Here is a 9,311-nt window from a genome sequence, read left to right on the forward strand (position 1 = left end):
AATTTCATGAAGAAGTGAGACATAGATTCTATAGTAAATGAATAGTCCATACACCAGTTCCATTTAACTCTGAATTTATGGCAAGTAATAGACAAACTTACACTGCAATGACGGATTTAACATGGATGCCGTTTTGACTGGCACTTCTCTTAATGAAAACAATTCCTTTGACGTTTTCACATACACGTCGCACAATAAATCTACTGCTAGGCACTTTTAGTATTACACATTTACTTTACACTAGAACAACATTAATTTTGGCAATAATAATACGGCGGCAAGACATGCGCGTCCGACACAAGTTACAGGAGACAGGAGAAGAATGAGTAACTGTTCATCGAGAATATCTCGTACATCTAAACAAAATGTGTAAAAATGTTCTTCTTCTGTCCGTTTTTCGCGCCGCGGTTTTCAAAGTCAATAACTCACAGCATCTCTGACGGCGCTTCGACAATAAACAAGTTACATCACAGGTCGTTCACCTTTTACATTCTCGCAACATTATTTGCTAACTGTAGCTGTTGCCGAGCGACTGCTCGATTAATGAATGATTGAAAATGATAAGACAATCACATAATGTTACAAACTCCAGCTCCAACGAGTTTGCGCGAGCTATCTTCCATACAGGAAATGACCTGTTGTAAATGGAGGAAACCTTGCCGCACTTCTGCTTTGTTTTATTCGTCAGGTGAAAGGACTTGATAAGTACTTTGTCCTCGATACGAAATTCCCGTTCTCTCGCCCCATTATTAGCATATGTCTCTCTGCTACACACTGCCGCCTGAATCCGTTTAATTACGATTTCAAAACTACTCTTATGCTTCACGCGAGACCTGTGTGGGAAGTCCACAATTCTGACGAGGTCCACAGACTGCCTGTGGCGCAGTACTGTAACTGGCACCAGTTGAGTGATTCCATGCGGTGTCTCGTTCAACACATTCCGCAAATCTTTCAGGAAGATATCCCAGGTGATGTGTTGCCTTGTGCAATATATCTTGCGGATCTTTCCCAACCATTTCATCATCCGTTCCGCATGGTTCGAGCTCGTTTGGTGTGAGGATATGCAGACCGCAAATACTTTATGTCTCCTTATCGTATCTTTCCACAACGACTCATGGAACTGCAGATCATTATCGGAGATCCTTTGATCGGCATGTCCCACTTACGAAATAAAATCGTTTCGAAAGGCCCTCTTGAGTAGCGTTAAAATGACGATCTTTGACATCAGTTCAACAACTGATGAACCAATAGCAGCTCTTGGTCTCTGGTAACGGTCCTATGAGGTCTTCGGCCATTAGTTGTTTCAATTTGCAGGATACAATGGGGTAAAGCGGCGTCAGTATAGTTGTAGTGGTGTGCTTAACTTTCTGGTAGTGCTTGCTTACTGACGGAACTCGGAGGATACTCCGTCACATATTGTTGAAATGACGGATCGTTCTTAATTTCAGGAAGCACTTCCTCTCCCAGAGTGAGCTTAACTGAAGTGTGTGTGCCAGTTAATATTATCAGCCAGGTGTTTCGGCCTAAGCAGACGCCACACTGCCCCTACCGAATAAAAGCGCTTTCTGGAGGAATTGTCTGATGGCAGTCTCTCTCTGGTACTCCCATTTGTGTTTGATCTTGACTATTCCTGGGTCCTTACCCTGCTCTTTTCTTATGTCCCTCATGGTATCTGTTAAGTCTTTTTCTCACGCAAACTTTCCCATACAGCAGAGAAACAAATGGCCTCCCTCGAGTTCATCATCGTTGCTCTCAACGAAGCCAATCGGCGACCGAGACATGACGTTAGTTATGATGTTCATACTGTGCTTTATACCGATAATCTGAAAATGAAACTCTTGAAGCAAGAGTAATCATCTGGTTAGCCGCTTATTTATCAAATACAGCGTGAGAAGGAGTTCCGGAGCTTTGTGGTCCATATAGACCTTTGTCCTCTATATAAAATATATCTAAATTACTGGAGTCCCCACACCATAGCGAGTTTTTCCAGCTAGTTTGCGGAGCACTTTTTATCAGTTTTCGTGAAGAAGCGGCTCCCAAACGCGATTACTTTGGCGGATGCTGTGGTCCATCGGTTCTATACGCTTCAGTCCGGCACCACGCGGCTTTTACGGTTGCAGGTTCAAATCCTGCCTCTGGCATGGATGTGTGTGATGTCCTTAGGTTAGTTAGGTTTAAGTACTTCTATGTCTAGGGGACTGATGACCTCAGATGTTAAGTCCCATAGTGCTCAGAGCCATTTGAACTATTAGAGCGATTCCTTTCCATACAGGATTTCCACCGTTCACATAGTTTTGGAAAATCACGTCATGTCTGCTGTAAGCGCTATTTGTCACCATGTAGAAATCATCCGCGAGGTTTGGGTGTGGAGGAATAGGTGCCGCTAATAAGACCAGGTTAAGTGCCTGGAACTGTAGTTTTGCCTCCTTGTCCCATTCCCAGGGTCTATTCTTTTCCATCAGTACAGTAAGGAGTGCACGACTCAGTAACTCAATGTGCGTGAATCGGTGGTAAAAGTTGATGACACGAAGCAACTGTCACTTGGTCTTCGGGCAAGGGTAATTCATTACGGCCTCAATTTTTTTATTCAATAATTGCCGGAATAAATGTTCTAAGGAATCAACTTTTGTCGATACGAAACATGAATTTTCAATGTTGGCTGTAACAACGTGTCTCTTGAAGGTGTTCAACAACTCTCCTAGGCCCACGTTGTGTTGCTGCCATGATTTCTCTGCTATTAACAGATCAACAAATCGTGTCACTCTCTCCTTGAGGAAATCACTGAGAACACCATGCAGTCCTCTGGTAAAGATAACAGACGAGATATTTAATATTCAGGCCGAACGGCAGCCTCCTGAACTGATAGCACTTCTCAAATGCACCGAAGTGGTGTACATTCCCTGTGTAAATGGCATATTACTATATGGCATATTACTATAAACATCATTTACAACGGACGGCGCGCACTGCTAGTAAGACTACAGTGCGCGGCCCGGATAACCCATTTTTCACTGAAAACAAATATTCTAGTTTTGGAAAACTAACATCGGCGTGTACCCTTTATTTTTACTGCTTTTAAAAGTGCACAACTTATTTTCCTTTGAAACCTCTAGAAAAGTTAGTAATGATGAAAAAATTCATGTATTGATTAAAGGACTTGGTGTACTCGCAGAAAATGTAACTCTAACTGGAGATATTACTTTGTTCTATAATTATTAATGAACTTTGATCTCTGTAACCGGGGAGCGTACATCGCGAACTGGGGCTCAAGGATGCAACAGTTTGAAAAAATTCAAAAATATAGTGCCGCACTGGCGGTTCCATTTCCTCCAAGTTTATTCTCGAGACTAATAATATGTTTGTAGACAGGCATGCGGTGGCGGCGTTGACGATACACACGTCGATGAGGCATAGTGCTTCAATGCTGTTGCAGATAGAGCTCACAGCGACATGGTTCTGCTGGTGTGCACTGCCCGCTTATATAGAAGACGGGTGACTTTGATTACGTAACTCGCTGCTAACGGACTTAGACTCTGCACGCACCAGCAGGAGTGGCTTATCCCGAAACCATTCCGCTGTGAGCTCTATCTGCAACAGCATTGAAGCACTGTGCCTCGTCAACGTATGTATCGTCAACGCCGCCACCGCATGCCTGTCTACAGACATATTAGTAGCCTCGAGAATAAACGTACCTTCCCCATGTACAATCTTCTTTGATGATTCTTAAACCAAGTGTCAGCTATGATTAAATTATGCTCTATGCAATAGTCTACCAGGTGGCTTCCTTTTTCCCTCTTTCCCCCAGTCCATATTAACTTGCATATATTCCTTATCTCCTTTTCCCACTATCGACTTTCAAACACAGATCACAATTAAATTTTCGTCTCGTTAAACTATAAGAAAACATTCTTTTGTATCATCATCTGTGGAAGTAGTTCGCATACAAACATATACCACGGTGGTACTTATGGGCTTCGTGTCTATCATGACTAAAATTATGCGTTTATTATGCTGTCTGTAGTAACTTTCCCGCATTCTTAATTTCCTGTTTATTATTAAACCCACTCCAGTACCACCTCTACGTGACTTTATATTTGTAACTCTGTGTTCAACTGAACAGAAGCTCTGTTCTTCCAGACAATGAATTTCATTAATTTCCCCTGCATCTAACTTCGACTTATCCATTCTCTGTTTTTTAAATATTCGAACCTTCCTGCACGATGAAGGGATTTCATGCTCCAAACTGCAGAACGCCAGTTTCGTTCCTCCTGATGACCACATCCTTCTAAGTAGTTTCCAATTGGAATTTGAATGTGGAACTGCTTTCCCTCCAGAATATCATCATTTAACTTTACAATACAGCTGCATGTTCTTTGTTTTCAACCGTTCGCAGTACCAGCACAGCAAGGCTGTTTTGATTGGTTTTACAAGGCCAGAGCAATCACCAGACTGTTGCCCATACAACTAGTCAAACGGCTGCTGTCCCTCTGCAGGAGCCACACGTTAGTCTGGACGCTCAGTAGGTATCCTCCGTTGTCGATTCCCCTTGCAGTACAGCTAATTATGTCGCTGAGGAACACAAGCCACTAATGTACAACGATCACTCGTTTAAGATAGTGACTAACCCCACATCTTTAAATATATAGGACGAGGCAGCTAGAAAATACCCCCCAAATACACTCCTGGAAATTGAAATAAGAACACCGTGAATTCATTGTCCCAGGAAGGGAAAACTTGACACATTCCTGGGGTCAGATACATCACATGATCACACTGACAGAACCACAGGCACATAGACACAGGCAACAGAGCATGCACAATGTCGGCACTAGTACAGTGTATATCCACCTTTCGCAGCAATGCAGGCTGCTATTCTCCCATGGAGACGATCGTAGAGATGCTGGATGTAGTCCTGTGGAACGGCTTGCCATGCCATTTCCACCTGGCGCCTCAGTTGGACCAGCGTTCGTGCTGGACGTGCAGACCGCGTGAGACGACGCTTCATCCAAACATGCTCAATGGGGGACAGATCCGGAGATCTTGCTGGCCAGGGTAGTTGACTTACACCTTCTAGAGCACGTTGGGTGGCACGGGATACATGCGGACGTGCATTGTCCTGTTGGAACAGCAAGTTCCCTTGCCGGTCTAGGAATGGTAGAACGATGGGTTCGATGACGGTTTGGATGTACCGTGCACTATTCAGTGTCCCCTCGACGATCACCAGTGGTGTACAGCCAGTGTAGGAGATCGCTCCCCACACCATGATGCCGGGTGTTGGCCCTGTGTGCCTCGGTCGTATGCAGTCCTGATTGTGGCGCTCACCTGCACGGCGCCAAACACGCATACGACCATCATTGGCACCAAGGCAGAAGCGACTCTCATCGCTGAAGACGACACGTCTCCATTCGTCCCTCCATTCACGCCTGTCGCGACACCACTGGAGGCGGGCTGCACGATGTTGGGGCGTGAGCGGAAGACGGCCTAACGGTGTGCGGGACCGTAGCCCAGCTTCATGGAGACGGTTGCGAATGGTCCTCGCCGATACCCCAGGAGCAATAGTCTCCCTAATTTGCTGGGAAGTGGCGGTGCGGTCCCCTACGGCACTGCGTAGGATCCTACGGTCTTGGCGTGCATCCGTGCGTCGCTGCGGTCCGGTCCCAGGTCGACGGGCACGTGCACCTTCCGCCGACCACTGGCGACAACATCGATGTACTGTGGAGACCTCACGCCCCACGTGTTGAGCAATTCGGCGGTACGTCCACCCGGCCTCCCGCATGCCCACTATACGCCCTCGCTCAAAGTCCGTCAACTGCACATACGGTTCACGTCCACGCTGTCGCGGCATGCTACCAGTGTTAAAGACTGCGATGGAGCTCCGTATGCCACGGCAAACTGGCTGACACTGACGGCGGCGGTGCACAAATGCTGCGCAGCTAGCGCCATTCGACGGCCAACACCGCGGTTCCTGGTGTGTCCGCTGTGCCGTGCGTGTGATCATTGCTTGTACAGCCCTCTCGCAGTGTCCGGAGCAAGTATGGTGGGTCTGACACACCGGTGTCAATGTGTTCTTTTTCCATTTCCAGGAGTGTATATCCTGAATGAATAAATAGGTGTCAGATTCTTCACCTGAAACTAGTTTGCTGGTGAGATGACGTAAGTAGGCGGATAAGATGTAGAAGGAAAGCCCAAATGAATAAGCATAAAAATTATTTTATTTTAAGCACTGTAGTCGCATACATATTCATTACACTTTGCTACTGCAGTAATGAGCCCAGTAAAAGGAGCATGGCCCCATTTGTAAAAGCGAGAACAAACATACCAAGTCTCTAAGTGTCCCTAACCTCATTTTCTTTTTTCCTTTTACGACATCAACTTGGTTTTTCTAATGGAACTACATACGTTTTTCTATGGCATTTGAAAGAGACTTCTAAGAGAACTTCAACGACATAACATGTATGGGATCTGATCACATAATATCAAGATGATAGCACCGCGAACTATTGTCCCACCATCAGAAGAAGAGGTTCCATAAACGTCTTCCCCATAGTATCAACTGTGATCATACACGTAACTTAGATGTGGTTCTTGTCATTACCAGTGCGCTTGAAGCCCATCAGTCTGTGTAACAATCAGACAACTTCCTCGTAAGACAATTTAGACATTCACAATGTGTACGACAGTCGAAAAAGTGAATATCGTTTATCTCGGAAGTCAAACTACAAGGGTAGCGGTGAGGTTGTTTGCTGAAGAATGTCCTGATCGTGCAAAGCACTCACGATTTCGAAAATTATAAAGAAACGTCTAGAAGTTGGAAGTGTGAAGAATAATATATTCAAAGAAAAACTAAGAGCAACTTAAGAAATAAATTAACCTTTTTAGCAGCAATAATACACAACGCAAGTGTCACTAAGAATCACCTATGAAGTAAGAAATGGATGACCTAAACTAGTGTTCCGCAAACACTACATACCATCGCATTTCATGTTCTTCGCGTTTATCTGCCTCTACAGCTTCACAGCAACGAATTACAACGTTTATTGAAGTTTTCCGAATGTTATCTACAATAAGTGCAAAGTAATGTGGCACACCTGTTTAAAATTTTGTGTAAGGAAGAGTTTTACAAACCATGGGCAAGTCTATCTTTACAGTATGCCCTAATCTTCGAATGAAAATCCACGCTTATTGAAATGAGTGGATAATAAACAACGCTCTCGATCTATCAACTTTTGATGCGTGTTTCTCAGGGCCCGCATCATTTGTCTGTCTTTTACTGACGATTATTTAAATACACTCAAATATATCAAGCTCCTAAGAGATGCTGCTGCTACAGTTATTGGAACACATGCCACTGGACATAGGACAATAAGTGTGGCTTCAAAGTGACAGATGTCGCTCCCATTCCACACATGTAATGACAGACGACCTTAAGATAACGTTCAGAGAACACTGGCACGGTCATTCAGGAAAGGCTAAATTATCTGCACTCTCAGCAAACTTAACACTTCTATACTTTTATCTGTGGCGAAAATTGAAGCTAGAAACCTACTAGGAGAGACCAGCGGCTCCCGAAGGTATAAATGCTGTATAACACGGGTCTGTGAAGCAGTTAAGGCCAGATGAAATTCATAGTGCAGTACTATTTCTCCAGTATCTCTTTATAGTGTGTAGCATTGCTTAGGGTCAAAATTTCGAGCATTTGGTGTGACACACACGATAATAAACACGCGAACCGTACATGAGTTACGTGCTTGCTTACATTTCTTATAATAGTATAGGTGTTTGAGGACCTGTTCTCCTGAGAGCGAAGCAGTGGTACACAGCGCTATTACCTTGATAGTATTTGATCAAGTATCATATTTGTTATGTAGTTGAAATTCTCTTACAAGCTTCTTTCAAATACCACAGAAAAAGTAGTTGCGTTAGAAATAAAGACGTCTGTTAACGATAAAAATGACTTGCGAACATCAGGAAGAGTGCCATATTGTCCTCTACAACTAGGTGAAAACTACACCAAGATATTAGGGTGCCTGTAGAGCTGCCTCACCCAGTAAATAACAGTGCAAATTTTATCAGTTTTATGAAATGCACACACAGCGTTTTAAGTTAGAGTAGCCCATATTATTATTAGACAAGAAATTCTGTTCACATTCTGTGAAGTTTCCTTGGTTTTACTTATACTACGCTACAGTCCATGTTCATCTGTAATTAAAAGCTGAAAGCATCTGCCCTGATCTGGACTTCGGAAGGACTACAGAATGAGTGACAACAAGTGATTTAGGCATGCATCAATGTGCAAAACTGTAATTTGAACAGTTTCGACCTAGAACTAATACATTTATTATATAAAAAGTAAAGACGTTGGGCAATTACTTTTAGACCGTGAAAACAATTAACAAGGTTCCGATGAGGCTTTTCAGGAGTTGTACTGGCAGTCAGCCCCAATCCTAAAAAACTTAGCTGGGCCCTGGAAGAATCCTCGGTGGAGGATAAGGGGTGGCTACTCGACTCACTAGCGCATCCCAGACCGATTGCACGAGAGTCAGATGATGTCTTTCAGCGTATCCATCTGGTGTACTTCCGTTTGTGGGACTTTCAGTGGGAATGGTAGCTTTGCCACAGCGGTATTGCCGTCCAGTAAGATGGAGCTCGGACCAGATGGACGTCTTGAAAGGGACAATGCAGTAGCATTGCCGCATCTCTATACCGTTTCACATTAGTAATTTTCTCATGACACCAACAATGATATACATTTCCGTAACGAATTACAAAAGCAATTTTTTCAACATCTGTTTACCCCAGTCACCACACAGATCTCACACTGCAATATTCTATGATTTTTCGTCCAGTGAATCTCATGTGGAAATCGTCTCAGAAGAAGTACTTTTCGTCCAGTGAATCTCAGGTGGAAATCGTCTCAGAAGAAGTACTTTTGCCGTTACTTCATTGTCTAATATCAACTCTGCTGACACCACAACGAACGATACTATACCCACATTACCATGAGTGAAACACAAACTACCACACATTCGGCATACATGCAAACTAAAATAAGCTTCTAAAACAGAGTTTCTGTTGGAGTGTGTGGAACACCTACATTATATTATGACCAGTCACGCTCTGAAGTGCCGATATCGAGGATTTGATCGTACTCGGCGTTGTACTGGTCCACGACGAATGTGTTCTGTCAGTGACAACGGATAAATGCTTGAAATTATTTCTTATACTCTCAGAACTGCTCTATACAGCACGTGTATAATGTGCTTCAGGATGACGGCGGAATACAGGTTCCAAAAGACGTAACAGTGGGTCGA

Source organism: Schistocerca nitens, chromosome 6 (genome assembly GCF_023898315.1).
Source record: "Schistocerca nitens isolate TAMUIC-IGC-003100 chromosome 6, iqSchNite1.1, whole genome shotgun sequence".
In the NCBI taxonomy this organism is placed as follows: Eukaryota; Metazoa; Arthropoda; class Insecta; order Orthoptera; family Acrididae; genus Schistocerca; species Schistocerca nitens.